The sequence below is a fragment of the Lontra canadensis genome, unplaced genomic scaffold (genome assembly GCF_010015895.1).
Source record: "Lontra canadensis isolate GAN:19392208 unplaced genomic scaffold, GSC_riverotter_1.0 scaffold66, whole genome shotgun sequence".
In the NCBI taxonomy this organism is placed as follows: Eukaryota; Metazoa; Chordata; class Mammalia; order Carnivora; family Mustelidae; genus Lontra; species Lontra canadensis.
In genome coordinates this window covers 9,491,847-9,509,322 of record NW_022631060.1, presented here as the reverse complement: position 1 = coordinate 9,509,322, position 17,476 = coordinate 9,491,847, and the positions used below count along the sequence as shown (strand labels likewise).

Below are 17,476 nucleotides of genomic sequence, written 5' to 3'. Positions count from 1 at the left end.
CTGTGGCCGTGTCCCTCCAGCCTCTGCCTCCGAGGTCACGTGGCCCCGTCCCTGTGTGTCTGTCTTAAACTCCCTCTCCTGTCTCCTACAAGTCACTGGATTTAGGATCCACCAGACAATCCAGGATGAACTCATACCAAGACTCTTCACTTTGGTCCATCTGTGAGTCCCAAATTACCAAGTAAGGACACCTTCACGGTTCTGGGGTTAGGATGATGGTCTATCTTTTTGGGGGTCACCCTTCAACTCCCTGCAGGGTTTCCCAATGGAGCCTCCGGGATGGGGGTGAAGGGGTTTGCCATGATGCAACCAGCCCGGGAAGGTGTGCAGTGCTCCCCTCCGCTTGCAGGAACCCCCCCGACCTGCTTCCTGTTTCCACCGCGCAGGCCTCTCACACCCGCCTGGCCTAGGCCGATGACCTCCTGGGTCCTCTCATTGCCGCCAAGCACCCTCCGCAGATCCAGGGTGGCCCTGGATCGAGGGTGGCCCCCTCGCCCCCTCAGGGCTCCAGCCATCTCCCGCATGATGCCCCAGACCCTCCTGCCCCTGCCCTTTTACCAGGAGCCCCAGCGAGCCCCAGAAGGTGTTGGCCACTCCTGCTGGCCTGCTCCCACACCAGGCCCCCAAAGCCAGAGAGCTTCGGTCATTGTGCCTTTGGCCACGCCACCTCTGCCTGTCCCTGGGCCAACAGTGCCTCGCTGCTGCCCACGTCCTCCTCCAGCCCCGGCAGCGGACCCCCTCAGCACTCAGCTCACTGCCACCCACCCACCCTGGAACCTTCCAGCAAGCCAGCACGGCTCCCTGGGTGCTGAGCCTGGCCGTGGTGGGTTGGATCTGGCTCTGCCCAGGGCCAGCTCAGGACCCCACAACTCGGAATGGCCATGTCCATCAGGGCCCTGGCATCCCGGGGGTCGGTGCGAGCTGGAAGCCAACTTCTGGAGAAGGTATTCCAGACTCAAACCCTTAGGCCCTGCCCAAACCAGCAAGAACCCAGTGCACGTCTTACTGATGAGAGCACCAAGTCTAGGAAGGGTCGGGGCCAGGACCTTCTGGAACGGGTGCTAATCACGTGCCTTTGCTTCATCACTGGAGGAAGGTCGTGCCAATCGGCGGCACACCCGGAGGACCTGGGTGGGCTGAGAGCTATCCAGGATCAGCTTGAAAATTGCTCCAAACACGGTCCCTGGGAGCAGCCGCACCTGTGAACCATCCGTCCGGCCTGCCTGGGCCACACCAGCCCCAGCGCCTCGGCCCCAGGAGCCCAGAGAGCCATCTGGGTGTCTGCTGGAGCTCATGCAGGGAGGGGGATCCAGGGCACTCTCTAGGAGGGCAGAAGGGGATCCTGGCAGTGGACCTGCAGGGCCCTTGAGTGTAGGGGTGACAGAAGATGCAAGGAGAGCGTCCAGCCCGGGAGGAGGCCAGGAGGCCCCCACGGGCCCCGAGGCTGGACCTGGGGACAGGGCGTCCGGTCTGGCCCTGGCTGTCTGATTCGACACCGGGTTTCCACCGTACTTCTGGTCACGCGTCTCCAGCAGGACCGCTTAGTGGCCGGCGGGCGCCGGTGTGTGCCCGGGGTTCCTGGGAGTGGGCAGGTTTCTTTTCGGCACGAGAGGGGAGTCTGGGGGCAGCTGTGGGGCTTGGGAAATAGCGTGTGGCACAGAGAAGCACGGACCTCCAGAGCATGGGGTCGCGTGGAGCACCCTTCACCGTGGGGGGCAGCACCTCCATTTACTCACGTGCCTCCCGCTCCCTTCTGCCACGCCCGCCGCACAGGGGCTGGGATTTCAGACCAGGCTCAGTGGAGGACAGAGGGGTCTCGGTGCGACAGCCGCCCCCTAGCCTTGTCCCCAGCGAGGACTACAGACTGACATCCTCAGTTGGGGACGGCCAGAGAGCCGGGCGCCCCAGCACGGCTCCCGGGCAATCTGCCCACTTGCGCGACCTCCAGCCTTCCGCTTCCCCCTCAGCAAATCTAGGCACCTGGGCTTGACCTGGGAGAGACCGTGGACCTGGCAGAGGCGGCTTTTCCACCAACACCAGGAGGGACCCGCTGCATGCCTCGCCCCGTCCCGAGGGTACCGGGGGTGGGTGTCGTCCTGACTGTGCAGGAGCCCCAGGCACCTGCCTGGGGCGGGGTCCTGAGGGCCCCACGGAGCCTGGAAGAGGCTGGAGCAGGCGTGCTTGCTCGTCCGCAGCCCTCAGAGTGGACGCGTCTTATACTGTGTCTCCGGGGGGCCTGGCAGGGGGCTGCCCTTGACCTCGAGCTGCCCAGGGTGGGGTGGGGGTGGGGGGAGCCTCGTCACAGAACCAGTCCGGACCACAGTGACAGATCGTGGTCTGCAGGTCGGTGGGAAGCGCTCCGCTTTGGGGAACCCCCGCCGCCCGCCGTACCCTGCCGGTCATCCCGGTGACGGACCGCTGGCCCAGCTCAGAGGCAGGCACTGTGGACGCGGCAGACGGAAGGAGGGAGAGAGGAGGGGCCGTCCGTCAAAGCGAGGCCGGACCCGCGCTCGGATCTTCCGAGGATTCACTGTCGGGACTAAAATCCCGTCTCCTGGTCTCTGCGTGAGACACGTGCTCTGCGGTGTTATCCGCAGGAGGAGGACGCCACGCACGGGTGTGTGTGGGCGGTGGGGCGCCGAGGTCATACACGCGGTCGCACAAGGGCAGCGGGATCCGCGTCTGGCAACTGGGTGGGGTGGGGGCTCAGGAGAAGCCAAGTGCCACGGCGCCAGGCGGGGCCTCGATGACAAGGACGGTCGTCATCCGTCTGTGTGTAAACCAGTGTGTGTGACAAAGGCCTCCCCCATCTGTTCGGCCCCCATGATAAGCGCGAGTGGCTTTACAGTAGAAAACGCCCCAGCAGAGCCATCACCAGCTGGAAGGAAGCAAGGAGGAGGGAGGGCCTGTATCCTGGGGGGGCCGCAGGGGGGCCGGGGCGCAGCCAGTGCTGGGCGACTAGCAGGTTAACGAATGCTTCCTTGAGGGTCCAGCCCACTGGGCTGTGTATACATTAGGCGCCTAGGAGCCACACTGGGCTGAACCACTGACCTCTCTTTCGCTTGAGTGGCCAAGAACAGACGGGGGGTACGCCAGGGTGGGGCCCACCAGTGCAGGCAGAGCTAGGGGCTCTGCTCCCCGAAGCCCACCACTGTGGAAGGAGGAAATGGCGTGTTGTGGGAGGTCTAGCTCATGAGGGGTCTCTGGGAGGAGGGTGAGCTCCAGAACCTTCCCTGCCTTTTGTGCTCTGCAGTGCTGGGTGGCCACAGGGCCCTGTCCCGGGAACGGGGCGCAGACCTGGAGGGGAGCCTTGGGGGGCCCGGCGCCCTCCCACAGTCCACAGGCTGTGCTCCTCCAGACGCCTCCCTCCCTGCCAGTGCTGACAAAGGCAAGTGGCCCAAGAAACACAACATGGGGGAGGGAAAAAGGGGGGAGAGCACAGAAAGCTATTTGAACCGCATTCAGGTGGATGCAACACCGCCTGGCTGGCGTCAGTGACCGCGGGGTGCCCAGGGTCCTCTGTTCCGCCGTCCCCTCTGCTTCTGGGTGTATCTGACATTTTCCACACTCTACGGTGAAAAAGGAGAAGCTGAAAGCGTTCTCTGGAAGACGTAAAAGGAAAATTTCTTAAAAGGTTTCAAGCAAGAGAAGAAACGAGCCCATGCGAGTCCCATCTCCCCAGGAAGGCTCAGAGTTTCAAACACTGAAAAGGAGCCAGTCACCTCTGCAGAAAAGGTGACAGCGAGCTGGGTGGAGGCCCCCGGACCTCCCCGAGACAGGGAAGGTGCTGAGGACCCAGAGCTGGCGCGACCACGATGGGGAAGAGGAAGCAGCCGCCACCGCGGAGAGTCCCTGCGGCCTGCAGCCCCCCGAGACTGTGCACTCCCACTGGCTGGGAACCCAACACTCAGGACTCCCCAACCTTCAGCGTAGCCCCTTTCAGAGGTGCCGGCCCTAACACACAGCCGCCTGGCTGCCCAGGGCAGATGCGATTCCCAACAGCCCCCCGGCAGGTCGTCAGTGCCACCGAGCACCCCGGCCCCAGCACAGGTCGGAGCTCCCCCAAGGCAAGGGCAGCCTCCTGTCCCTTCCTGCCTGTCTGGTCATCACCACCTCTCCCCGACCTGACATGTCTGCGGGCAGCCACCGCCCCAGCCTGGTCCTGGACACTCTCCATGCGCTCCAGGGCACAGCTGCTGGCACCCAAGGGTGCGGGGTTTGCGTGCCTCCCTTCTCCACCCCGAGTGCTCACTGCCTCCACCCTGGACTCGCACAGCCGCACATGGGCGTGTGCACACAACATGTGAACATGGGGCCACACACCGTCAGCGCATTGGGAGTGACCCGAGCAGCCACCATGCCCCCCGCTAGCCTGGCCTCCCCCGAGGGCACAGCTGTCCCGGGGGCAGCGCTCTGGATCCGGACGGGAAGGGGCTTCAGGACCAGAGCTTGTGTGAGTGCATGTGTCCATGTCCGGAACAGCAGCCCCCCTGCAGAGGGGCACCGAGGAGATGTTCTCAGGGTCCCGAGTCCCAGGGCGTTGTTTTCTCCTTTTCTGTTTGGAGGTGGCTCTCTTTGAGGGATACGATCTGGTTGCTGGGTGCCCTGGTCACAGCGGCCCTCCCTCGGGCTCCCCCTCCAGGCCTGGGGACAGCAGAGAGCCGCACAGTGGGAAGAATTCAGAGCCTCGGGGACAGAGTTGTGCTGCTGCCTGGATGTGGGCACCCACAACGCACCCAGGCCTGGACGCCTGCCGCCGCAGGATGCAAGGAGCCGTGGGCCGGGAGGGGCTCAGGGGCAGGGACATCTCAGGGGCAGGGCGGGGGCCTGGAGGCTAAAGACCCTGGCCTCCTGCAGCGTGGGTGGGTGCTGTGGAAACACATGGACACACTGGTGAGGGGGCGCAGGGCATACCCCCTCCCTCGTGGGGTGAATGTCCTGCCCAGTGGTCACACCTGTGTTCATTCCCAGCTCAGCTCTCGTGTGTAACACAAGGCAGCTCCTGGACCCACACCCAGGATCGCTGGGAAGACGGTGTGACCATACCCGTGTCACCTCCGTGTGAGAGGTGGAACCGTCCCTCATTTCTCCATCACCCTGGTGAGCTGAGCCTGGCTCTTAACTCTCCCTTTTCTGGATCACAGCGAGCTCCCGGATGCTGCCCGCTGTGGCCACCCTCTCCCGGGTGCCGTGGGTTGAATGGTGTCCCCCCCAAGATATGTCCCACATCCTAACCCTGGGACCCCCAAATGTGGCCACCCTTGGAAGGAAGGTCTTTGCAGATGTGACCAAGGGAAAACGAGGCCACAGGGGAGGAGGGTGGGCCTGGCCCGACCACTATGCTCCTGTATGAGAACAGGACACACAGAGACACAGGAGGGGCCCCATGAAGACAGGGGAAAGGCTAGAGCCATGTGGCCACTGCCCAGGGACAGCTACAGCCCAGAAGCTGGATGAGGCAGGAAGGATCCTCTCCTCGAGCCTCCCCACACCTGGATTTTGGACTCCTGGTTCTGGAACTGGGAGATGCTAGGAGGCTTCTGTGGTTGTGGGTCCCCGCCCAGCATGCGGTCCCTTGTTACAGCAGTCCCTGCCCGACACAGGCCCTCAGCTCAAGGTCAAAGCTGTGAGCAGGAGTGGCCTGAACCCAAGCTGAGTGGGGCTTCCTTCCCCTGCCCCAAGGACGAGGCCGAGGATCCTCTCCCTCTGGACACTGTCCAGACTGCAGGAGAGTGACACGGCAGGCAGCTCCGCTCAAACAGCCACCGTCCCTGTGCCCCATCTGGGGCACGTCCAAATCAGCCCCTCACCCTGTCCCCCGTGAGGAGCCTCCCACGTCCCTCCCAGTCCCGTGCGGCTGAGACACCGTCCCAGCATCAAACCGGGGCCCATGACTCTGCAGATGCCAGCCGGTCTCCTGGGGAGGGTCTCTAGGCAACGCAGCAACACTGCAGCCCCAAGGCTGGGTCATCTCCTGCGGTCTGGCAGCAGCCCGTCCATCCCACCCGGACGGCTTCTGGAAGCCCCTGGAAGGGGCCACCATGGGCCCCCTCTGCCTCCAGAGCCAGACTCCAAATGCGTTCGTCACCCACACTCCCTGAAACGTGGGCAGACAGCAGACGAGCCACCGGCAGTGGCCACACTGCAATCCTCGCTGGTCTTGGGGACAGTGTTCCTCTCTCCACAGTCTCTTTCCAGCCTCCTGCCTGTGACAAGGGAGGGGAGTCTGGTCTTTGTCCTGCCGACCTCTGTCTCAGTCCGTGGCACTGACCACCCGCTCCTGGCTTTGCGTGGTCCCCAGCTCTGTATGACAGACGATGAGGATTTTCTAGCTGTTGCAACAACTGAAAGGTTCTTTTTAGATACAAATTCGCTTATGTAAAAAGAAGTGAGCGGATTTACAGAGCCGCGCTTCAGAGTAACAGTGCAGACGGTGGTGGAGAAATTTAGCCATGGAAAGCCCGAAAAGTGCCCGGAAGGCGTCCTGAAAACGCCAGAAGCCGCTCAGAGTGTGGGGTCCCACCCTGGCCAGGGGCCCGCGCTCCCTCCTCCCAAGCAGGCCCTGCCTTGACAGGTGGGGTCTCAGCCATAAAATAACATGTAAATACAGAAAACCAGCCAGACATTCGGCCTCATGACTTTTCTAGACCAGGGCCGTGCCCCCACCCGGGTCAGAACCCGGGTTGCCCGGAATGCCAGCCCCAGGCGGCGCCCCGCCCGCCCTCCACCCTCCAGGGACAACCAGACCCACCACGCGCTGCACCTGTAGGGTCCAGGCTGGCGTCCCGTCCGCCTGCAAACGTTTGCCGTCCGCCCTGGGTTCCGCCGTCCCCCTCCCCCGCTCACACTTTGTGGGAAGCTGGCGGCGTCTGACCGAGAGCTTCTGGACAAGCCCTCCCGAGCCTGAACACAGCAGGCACCTGTGCGCCCTGGAGTGTGCACTGGACGCCTGTCCCCGCGACACCCTGGGCGAGAACAAACACAGGGACACCAACCATCCCGGCCGCTAAGTCACACGTCCGCTCGCGGTCTTGCTCTCCACTCGCGGACAAATCTCGGGTCGCCTTGCAGCCCCACCAGCTCGGGGTCTGCACACCCTCCCCACAATCTTCCTTATCTGGCTGCCTCGACCGGAGCAGGCTCGAAGCAGAAACAAGCTCTCAAAAGAAGAAAATAAAACAAACAGCAACATGAGCCATCAGGAAAGGTCTGGGGCCATTTAGTAGAGGGACCGTCAGTCCCGGACGCGCGGGGTGCGGGGCACGTGGCCAGGCGGTCCCCGTCCCCTCCGCACCCCCGCAGGAGGGTCGCAGGCGGGCGTTCTTGCCTCTCCGAGGCCTGACGTGCGCATCCATCAGACGGGGATGCTGGTAGGGCTCGGTGCACTGGTGTGTTCACAGGGTTAAAAGAGAGAGTTCATCTCAAACCCTTCAAAAAATGTTCATCCCTCGTAAAATGAATCATTGCCAGGAAAGGGTTAAATGATTTCCCACACCTTAAAGCCTGAGGAATCCTGGGGGCCCGCTAACTCACTGAGTGCGTCCGAAGGTGCCCCACGGGGTTACTCTTGCTCCGGGCGCCCGGGATAAGCGGCGTGTTCCCTGCGCTTTCGAGATTTAAAAATAAACTGAGAAGCAGACACGGTTCAAAGTCATGACGGGTCGGGAAGACAGTCCGTCGCCCGCGCGTCTTCCTCCTGCCATTCGCTCCGGCAGCGCCGGTGCCCTCTGGCGGGGGGGGACAGGCTGGCCGGCCCGCGGCAGGCGGCAGCCGTGGTCCGCGCGGGGGTCGCGCCCGAGGGACCACCCGCCCCGCCCCCAGCCGGCCGCGCTGGGAGTGCTGGGCCCACGTCCATTGCCTGCAGGACGTCCTCCCCTTTCTTGGCTGCCGCTCTGGGCGGGGTCTGCAGAGTCGAGGCCGCGCCTCCGTAGCTCTCGGGGTCAGCTCCACGCAGGGACGCCCGGCACTGCCCGCTCTTCCTCCGCCGGGCTCCGGGCGTTTGAACGGCGCTGGCCTGGCCGCTGAAGTCCTCCTCCCCATGCTCTGCGCGCGTAGCGGGGCGGGGACCTGGAAGACCCCGCCCCCAGCCAGAGTTCTAGAGGGCGGGGCAGGAGGGCCGACCCTGACGGCCCCCAGGACTCCCCACGCGGCCGCCCCGGAGAAAGGCCGGCGGGCATGAGCACCCACAGCCACTGCGGCATCGACCACATCCTGCCCAGAGGAAAGGCCACGTCTGGTTTCAAAACGGCCACTGTGGAGGGAGGGGCACCCCGTGGTCCGGGGCGTGGCCGTCTCATGCCCCTCCTCCTGCACCCTTGGCCGTAGCCCAGGTCCCTCTGGGGGCCTGTGTACTCTGACCGGCTCAGAGCAGAGCTTAATGGGACCCTGGACCCTGGACCCTGGACCCTGGTGGGCTCCGGGTCAGGCTGCTGCTTCTCCCAGCTTCATGGAGGCACAACCAGGCAGGCCGCGGAAGGACCCCCACCCAGTTACTGCCTCTGTCCCCTGCGGCTCGTCTGTTCCGCGGAGGTGAGAAGTGTAAATTCTACGGTCTTGGCATATTTTAAGTCTAAGGTGGGTCATCAACTGGCGTCATCGTGCCACACGGATCTGCTGTTTCTAGTTCACAGCGTGTGCTGGTCACCGAGAGTCCCCTTAGGGGGCCCTGGCAAACCTCTCTGTCCCGCGCGCCCCCGGGAGGAGCCGTTGAGCCTGCAGCCCCGCGCCGAGAGCCGCCGGGGGGACGGCATCTCCCTCCAGTGAGGTGGGAGCCCGTGGTCTTCCCACGGGACGGACGTGGCGGGTGGGGTCCCCGGGCGGGGGGAGTAAGCTGAGTTGCTAAGAATGTGTGCCTCGGGCCCAGGACCCTGGCCCTGCTGGGAGCCGCGGCCCCTGCTCACCCACCCCGGCACGGGGGTCTCGAGCTCCACACGCGCTGCGTCCTTCACCGATCCCCTCCCCCAACAGCATCACCATTGGCCACTCGGCCGCATCCGGCTGGGCTGCTCGGGAGGGCACGCACCCTCGGACCCTGAGACCCCACTTCAGGCTGATGCCCTGGGCGGGCTCCCGGCCCCGCGCCCGGTGAGACCCGGACACAGAACGCACTCCTGGGAGAAAATGGAATAAAATGGAAACGAGCCGGTCGCCCCTGGGTGGCAGAGTGGGAACAGCCCTCACCTTACACAGAGCAAGGAGGACGAGCAGGGACGCGCGACCCAAAAGAACCACGCGACCCAAAAGAACCGCAGACAGCCGCGGACGCGCGTTGGCGAGTTCTCTGCGCCTCCAGACCCAAGAGGAAGGAGAGAGGGCAGGAAGGGGACACCAGCCAGAGGCCCTGCACTTGTTTGTGGACCCGTCCATATATAGTCAAAACACGGAAACAGGTTGGGCCCAGCTGGGAAAGTCTCCAGGGGTCAGGGGTACGGGGGGCAGGGGTGCGGGGAGCCGGGCATCCTGCCGGCTCTTGTGGGCAGTCAGGGCCCTGTGCTCTGCTCGACCTTCCGGGCTTTAAACCTGAAGCAACCAGAGCCGGACGGTACAACCTTGGCCCGGGGGGAGGGGGGGTTGTATCCTTTCGTGTGGTTCCTGTGTTTAAACATTTCACAAGCATTGCCCATTAATCGCAGTTTTAACTGATGATAAGGAGTCGGCCCCTCCCCGTTCCAAGAGCCCAGGGGCTTGGCAGTGCCTGAACCCACAGAGGGCGGTCTGGGCTTGGTACGCACCGTCGGCCGGCCCTGGGCTTCCCGCCCAGGACTCACCACTGTGACGCCCATTTCATGGATGAGAAAACCAAGGCCTGGAGCTCCAGGGGCTTGCCCAGGGCCGCTCGGCCAGAGGCGGTTCAGAGGAGGGGCAGGGACTCCTGGCCAGTGCGCGGACTGCGGAGCCCCCGTCCTAACCAGCAGGCGCTGGGCATCCCCGGAGCCCCCACGGGAAGTCGGAGCACCTTCAGCAGAGGCCGTGTTTACAGACCAGGGCATCTGGCTTGACGAGTTCCAGCTCTCTGCTTGCCTCTGTGTATAACAAGACACACAAACCGAGCAAACAAAATCAGCAGCTCACTGTCCGGCCGGGGGAGAAACAAATGCCATTTTGCCAGCGAGTGGGAAGGAGGAGCCGGGGGCTCAGATCAGAGGGGGTCAGGCCAGGAGCAGGAGGCCCGACACAGAAGGGAGACGACACAGGAGGCGAGGGGGACTCCTGCAAGCTTACCCCGAAGACCACGGGCTCCACAGAGAAGGGGCCAGGCCACGCCTGAGCAGCCCCAAACAGCTGGTCTGCTGCAAGGCTGGAAGAGTGTTCCAGGCAAGGGAACAGCATATGCTAAGGCAGCAGGTGCAGTAACAGTCCCACTGCTTTCCTCGTCACCACACCTACAGCTCAGCTTCTGCTCTAACGCCAAGTCCCAGCGCCCCCTCCCCGTGCTCCCTCCCCTCACCAGCACCCCCGTGGTCCTACTGTGCAGCTGGCCTTGAGTCAGCACCGCCCACACCTGGTTTCTAACTCATGAGGAGCTGGCCAGAGCCACCAACGTGTGGCTGACGCTTACCCAGTGCGGACACAGGAGACCATCTGATTTCTCAGGGGACTGCTGTGGCCTGCACTTACAGATAGCAAAGGAAGTTTCCGATGCCCCCAGCACCTGGGGTTGAGAACCCCAGAGCCGTATCTTCCTTGCCCAGGCCTCCCAATCCACCCACCATGGGCCCAGCCTCACCCCCAGCCAGGCTGTGGAGTCATCTCATTGCTCTGCTCGGCCCCGAGCAGCAGCTCAGCGGGGTCGGGCAGGCAGGGATCCAGGGCTCCCCACCGTCCCCTCCTCAGGATTCCCCAGGACCGGGTTAGGCTAACCCGGAGACCCTGGCCCAGGCTTTGTTCGAGGGGCCACTGTAGAAAGGTGGAAACAAAGTGTCCCAAACCCCAGACAGCCACTCTGGTCTTTAGGGTCCGAGCGGGTGGTGTGGAGCAGAGACCATCCCGTCTCCCAGGGCTGGGGTGAGGGGCCTACAACCTCAAGGCCCATGGGAGGGCCATGCTGGCAAGGGCCCCGACCCCCCGACATCCTGAAGACCTCCTCTACTTCCAGGGTACACACAAAACTGGCAGCCCACGCCCGTGCCCCAGCGAAGGAACGCTCTCTTGAAACAGCCGAGGCACAGAAACCCACATTCCACCAACGCCATAAGTAACGGCAGGAGGGCTCTTCCCTGGGCTCTGGGTAGCTGGGGACCCTGGCGATAGTTCTCATCCCACAGCGGGGCAACTTCAGGTCTGAGTGTGGCTGTCCTGCCCCCTTGGCCCAGGGTTCTGGATTTGGGGGGCTTCCTGACAAGTGGGGTGGTGTCCGTCCCATAAGGCCGATCTGGCCTCCCTGTTTAGCTGCTCTGCTGCTCACTGGTCCCCTCAGGCTGCTGTGGCCCAGGGAACATGATATGCAGCCATGGGCCCTCTAAGGGACCCTCTGCCAGCTTCAGCCCGTGAGGCAGGCAGGAAAATCCCAGGGCACCCCCCCCAACTCCTGTCCCTCCTAGGCATCAGCTGGCCCTTTAAGCGACCTCTGGGTGCCCATTCACCCCAGGAAGCAGCAGGAGCTCCTTCCCCTTGGCCTGTATGCCCGTCCCTGTGTGCAAGCTGCTATTCCCAGTGTGGCTGTGGCCAAGGGACAGAGGCGCCACCCTGCCGGCCCGCTGGCCCGCAGAGGCCCCCACTCCCTCTCCTCCCCCTGCTTTCCTGGGGACCTGCCGGTCTCCAAAGCAGAGCACGGCCTGTGCCTGGTTTCCAGACTGCCCGGGCCTTAGACGGGGCAGTGACCCGTGGGATGGGGTATTGCCAGATCCCTCCTCACGGCCTCATTACGCCTCCTGAAACTCCCCGTCACGGCTGGACACAGTTCACTTGTGGGGCCTCATCTTCCCCGAGTCCTTCGTGCCTGTGAGGGTGAGAGGGGGCCCAGGCGGGTCAGTGCCGCTCAGCGGTAGCCTTTCCTCCCAGGTAAGCCACAGTGCGCTTTCTGTTTCTAACTCAGGAAGGATGGGCGCACTGGGCAGTGCCGCAAGCTGGGCCTTTTGAACATGAGCACACCGGAGGACCCGAAAAGAGACGCGGAGCGGGCGTCATCTCAAGACGCTGGCTTCCCTAGACAAGGGCAATCCTGAGGCTTCACGTGAGCACAGAGCACCTGCTACGTGCCAGGCCCCGAGCACACAGTCAGTCAACGAGGGCGTGATGACCACTCGTGCTAACGCTAAGCGCCTGCCACGGGCCCGGCTCTGGGCCGACCGACCGCCTTCCCCACATCCAGTCATTCCATGAAGCAAACCGAGAAGGGAGGTAATTCGGACACGGATCCGCGTGGCTAAGAAAATGAAGCCCGTCTAGCCGCCTCGGAACGGGCGTCTCGTGACCACAGAGGGGCCCGCGACACCCGAGTTGAGGCTCCTTGGTACCGAGGACGAGGGAACAGGGAATGCAAAGGCCACGGGTAACAAAGGCAGGCCTGGGGCCAGACGCCGTGGACAGGGGCGTGGAGGTGCGGGGAGCCTACGGGCAGGCGGGGACCGGCCGTCCAGCATCTCGTGAGGCCCAGAAGGGAGTGTGGGACTGTCTGGAGGGCACTGCGAGTCACAGAGGACTCGAAGCCGGTAGGCCACACAAGGCGGCCAGTATTCCAGAGATCGTGCCAGCTGCCGCGGGAGACGGAGCCGGGGGCGAGACTGGAGCATGCTGGGGGCTGGTGTGGTCTGAGCCCGGGACAGAAGAGAGGCCGTCAGGTGGCCTCTGGAGACTAAGCGAACCGCTGGCTTTGAGATACACGACAAAGGCCCCCTGGGGGTCCTGGATCCCCCAAAGACAGCCACCCAGCTCCTGTCCTGAGCGGTGGGGACCGTCTCTCCCTGGCCCAATGGCCTAGATAATGTTGCTAGTCCTTTGGTGGTCCTGGGCCTCCCTAGGGCCAGGCTGGATGGCTCTGAGGCCCGTCCCAGGGGTCATCATACACCCCACCCTTCATCTGTGATCCTGGTCGCGGGGATTTCCTCTCTACAGATCCCCAAAGCTCTTCCGCGCTGCCCCACATCTTGGGCCAGCAGCATTCCTTGCGCTGAGTGGCTTATCCCCCAGCTACCTTACCGAAGAACTCTAGGCGAGACCCACTGTTCTGCCCCGGCCCTGCCCGAGCCCTGCTTCCCCATCAGGCAGGTCCTGACCACACAACTGGGGCCCACTCCCCTTGGCAGAGACACCAGGCCAGCAGAAGCCAAATTCACACCCGCTAGTGCACGCTCCAGGGGCCCTGGCTCAGAACCGCCTGCTCCCAGCCCAAGTCCTTTGTATGCAACCATCACTACCCAGCCCTGCAGAAGGTCCACTGGCTGCTTAGAATCTCCCCAGACAAGTGGCCACCCCGTGAGGGTCACCAGTCCAGCCCAGGCCGGTGCAAAGCCTCAGAGGGCTAAAGTTCTGTTCCCTAGACCTGTAGGCTTGGTAGGTTACGGGGCAAATCCGGCCCCCAGAACAGTGCCTTGTTCCTCCAGGGTGGCCGTGAGCCGTGCAAGGAGCTCCCGGGCCAACGCGCCTGGCCACTGATGGGAGCACCACCCCACCCTGCCACTCCCCCCAGCCAGGCACCCGACCCAGGGACCCCACGCGGGGAACCACATCTGACAGGTCCCTTCGTGTCAAGATATCTGGGTCCTCTTGTCGTGCACCGTTCAGCCCCCATCCTGGGGTTCATGCCTCACCCCTACAACCGGGAGCTGGGTCTGCACGGTTTCTCAGCTGTGGCCGCATACCTGTCGCTGGGACAACACACAGGAAAGGGGCAGGGCATGCTTCTGTCACCTTGTCACCTTGTTGGGGGAGATCCCCTCCACCTGCACACCGCGTGTGCACACCACAGAATCGGCAGAAAGCACGAGCCCCCCAAAACACAGCGGCCAAAGACACCCAGCAGTCTGCAAACCAGGGGCTCCTCGTGCAGGTTTCCGCTTAGCATGTCGGGTTACTCCCCTGGCTCCGGAAGCTTCCGGGAAGAGAATGCAGGACCAATGTTGATCCCAGACACTCAGCACAGTGAGCGCCACGCTAAGGGGGACGGGCTGCATTAAGCGGCCGGAGCCAGAAGCAGGGCTCAGAAGAGAACAGATTCGCCGCCTTGAGGGCCCAGGAAGGACCAGCTTTCCAGCTTTGGGCTGGCTTCCAGGACGACCTGCCCAGGCCTCTGCACAGGTCTCCCCCCTCCCCAGGACAAGGCAGGGTCAGAAGGCCCTCGCCTGGCCCATCTGCTTTGTCACCTTTTCTCAGCACAGCCTGGTAAGACACAGCAGACAGACTCACTGGCCGCTGCCTCCCAGGCCCCCGCGGCCCCACACACGTGGGGCAGACAATGGGATCCGAGATCTGGAGCTTGAAGCCTGAAGGGGGGCATCAGATGCCCCCGAGCCCTGCTGCTCGTAAAGCCAGTCAAGTTCAAGGAGCCACAAGGCCCTGCAAAACCAAAGGCATTGGGGTAAGAACGCAGCCAAAAGACCACCCAGCCTGCTCACGCTGAGGGCAGGGTGTCTCCGCTCTGGACCCGGATCCACACAGTGCACGCGGGGCCAAGGACTCACACATCGAACCCAGAGGCCATGCCCACGTCCCTAGCTGTGACACCCTGAGCCTGTCCCTGGCCTGGGGGACGCACCTGGGTACAATCCCAAAGGCCCACCTGTCAAAGGGATTCAGGCAGACAGGCAGATGCGTATCTAAATTCTTTCCGGTGTAGACAGAGCAGCAAGTTCATAGAATCCCAAGATGGCAAAAGAGCAGGAACCCAGCCAGCTGCTCCAGCAAGGCCTGGCCTGGCCCAGCCCAAGGATGTGTGGGGGCAGAGAAGCCCACCTCGGCCCCGAGGACCTGTGCACGTCCCCAGACACTCCAAGTCCCAGCTCCAGCTGGCCCCTGACAGCGGACAGCCCACCAGGGGGGAGGGGCCGAGCCCGCGGAGCCCAGGCTGGAGAGTGGCCCCCAGGGGCTGCCCACGGTGCCCTCCCCACCATGTCCCACCCTCCCCAGGAGCCTCAAGCGTTCGGGACCCTCCGGGAGACTCATGTCCAACGCCCCCTCCCAACACTCGCTAGGACTCTGTCTTTAGGGTGTCAGTGGCCTAGAGATGGAGGGCGGTGGGCGAGGCAGGGGTCGTCCCTCAGCCCCGGCGGCCGCCTGCTCCGTGGGCCCAGACGCCGCCGCGCTCGGAGGAAGCCCACGGCGGCGAGCCCGGACGCGGGGCGCAGACCCAACCCAGGGTGCGCCGGGCTGGGGGCGCGTACGGCCAGCCCCCCGCGGCCCCGCGCCTCCAGGCCCCGCCGGGCGGGAGGCGGGCTGCGCGCGCCGCTCCCCACGCCCGGGCCCCACCCGCGCCCCGGCCCGCCCGCCCCTGGGACCGGCCCCGCGCCCCCGGGGCTCCCCGCCAGGCCGCTGTCGCGCGCGCCGGGCTGCGCCCCAGTCCCCGGGCCCCCGCGGGCCGCGGCAGTCCCCGGGCCCCGCAGTCGGCCGCCGCCGGACGCTCCGGGCCCTCTCGGCCGCGGCCCCGCCGGGCCCCTCCCCGGGCCCTCCCGGCCGCCTCCCCGGCCCGCCCGGCGCTCCCCGCCCGCCGCGCCCCTGCCCCTACCGTGCGGCGACGCGGGGCCGGCGGACCCGGCGCGCGGGGCTCAGCTGGCGGCGCGGCCCGGCTGCAGGAAATGCCAGAGCACTGGTCGACCGCGGAGCCCGGGCCGGGAGCAGCGGCGGCGGGAGGAGGGAGCGCGGCGGGGAGGGGGCGGGGAGGAGGCCGGGCGCTGGAGGACGGAGCGAGGGAGGAGCAGTTAGGAGGAGGGAGGGGGCCGCAGCGGGGAGGGGGCAGGGTGAGGGCTCGGCGGCCGCAAAACCCGGGAGGGATCCGCGGCGCTGGAGCCGGGCACGGGGACCCCAGGCGTCCTCCGCGCCCCCAGTCCTGGCTGGGTCCGCTGTGCCGCCACAGGTCCCGCCGCTGGGCAGGCTTGATGGCGGTGAGCGGGGAGGCCGCCTGCAGGAGGGCCCTCCGGTAGATGCCTGGCGCCCTCCAGCCCACCCTAAGCACAGTCCGGGGTGCCCCCTCTCTCTTCCTGGGCCCCAGAAACTGTCATAAGTTTTCTTGCTGGGACAGAAGCCACTGGAACATGAAGAACCCCGGAAACCCCAGCCCTTTGTCCTTGTCCTACAGGTATGCAGAATAGGACCTCTAGGACACACCCCATGTTTCTAACAGCACCTCTTCCTTGGGACTCTTGCTAGGAACCCACCTGCTGCAGATTTCCTTCTGTGGGTCCCCCTATCCCTTCTGCTCCCAGAGACCTTTCTAGACCCTGATGCCCTCTGGTATAGAAGACGCTCCTTCAGCAGGTGGGAGCTGAGGAGGCGAGGGTCTTCCCCAGCTCCTCACCTGTAGGCCCTAAAGCTGTGTGACCTCCCACTGGCCCCAGTGTCTCCCCAGCCCTGGCCCCCCAGGCTGAGGTGCTCTAGGACCTCAGTCTTCAGAATTGCCAGCGGCCTTCCGATAGCATCTGTCCCCCCAGAGGCCAAGACGGGGTGAACTGGGCCCCTTCCAGGCATCCCCAGACCAGGGAGGACATGCAAGTGCACAGAGCCTTTTCCAAATGGAAACGCTCCCTCAGTCCGTTCCCTTCCAAGGGATGTGACTGACCCTCAGCCGAGCCCCAGCCTTCTTTCCCACGTCTGACACTTAGGCCCACATAGGCATTTCCACAGTCTGATTTTATGTTGGGCCAAGAGTGCCCCCAGGGCAGCCCCTAAGCCTGATGGTCAGGCAGGACCACCATGCAGGACATATTCGGCTGCCTTGGGGGGGCCCCCTTCAGGCCCTGGGACTGGAGTAGGCATGGGGTAACCACCGCCTACCTTGGCTCTGCTCCCAACCAGCCAGGTGGGTGGCCCTGACCAAACCCCCTCCCCCAGCCTCAGTACCAGGCCCACCCACCTTAGACCAGGTGCCTTCCCCAGGGGGGCACAGAAGCACCAGCCAGGGATGGTTATCTGAGGGGCCATGGGCTGGGGGGCCTGCTCCAAGCTCATCCCCAGGACAAGCCCGCTCCTGCCCCATTGTCACCTTGCGAGGCCTTCGGATGCAGAAGTGCTCAGACAAGATGCTCAGGGCCATAGCAGGGCCCGCTCTGCTCCTGCGGCAGGTGGCCCCCCACAGGACAGGGTCTGCTCAGTGTGCCGGGCCCGTCACCCTCCGAAGAGCCTAGCGTCTACACAGAGCTGGGGTGTGCTGGTTGCCGGGCCAATGCGCAGGGGACTGAGCGAGAAAACAAAGCGGTTCTCCCCTGGGGCGGAGGTCTCCGGGGCCCATGTGGGGCAAGTTTCCAGTCACTGATGATACCGGCTGTTTGAAGGCAGCTTGATCTCACGAAATGAGACTGCTGAGGGCAGAGGTCAAAGGGACACCTGG

At 64.5% G+C, this 17,476-nt stretch overlaps 1 protein-coding gene across 1 annotated transcript in view; it reads right to left on the bottom strand.

The window, feature by feature from the left end:
- Nucleotides 1–15,756, bottom strand: part of OSBPL5 (oxysterol binding protein like 5) — a 48,967-nt gene extending 33,211 nt beyond the window's left edge. The window contains exon 1 of the mRNA XM_032879746.1: nucleotides 15,659–15,756. The gene's annotated coding sequence lies outside the window, so the exon portion shown is untranslated. The remainder of the gene's footprint in view (nucleotides 1–15,658) is intronic.
- Nucleotides 15,757–17,476: the final 1,720 nt, after the last annotated feature.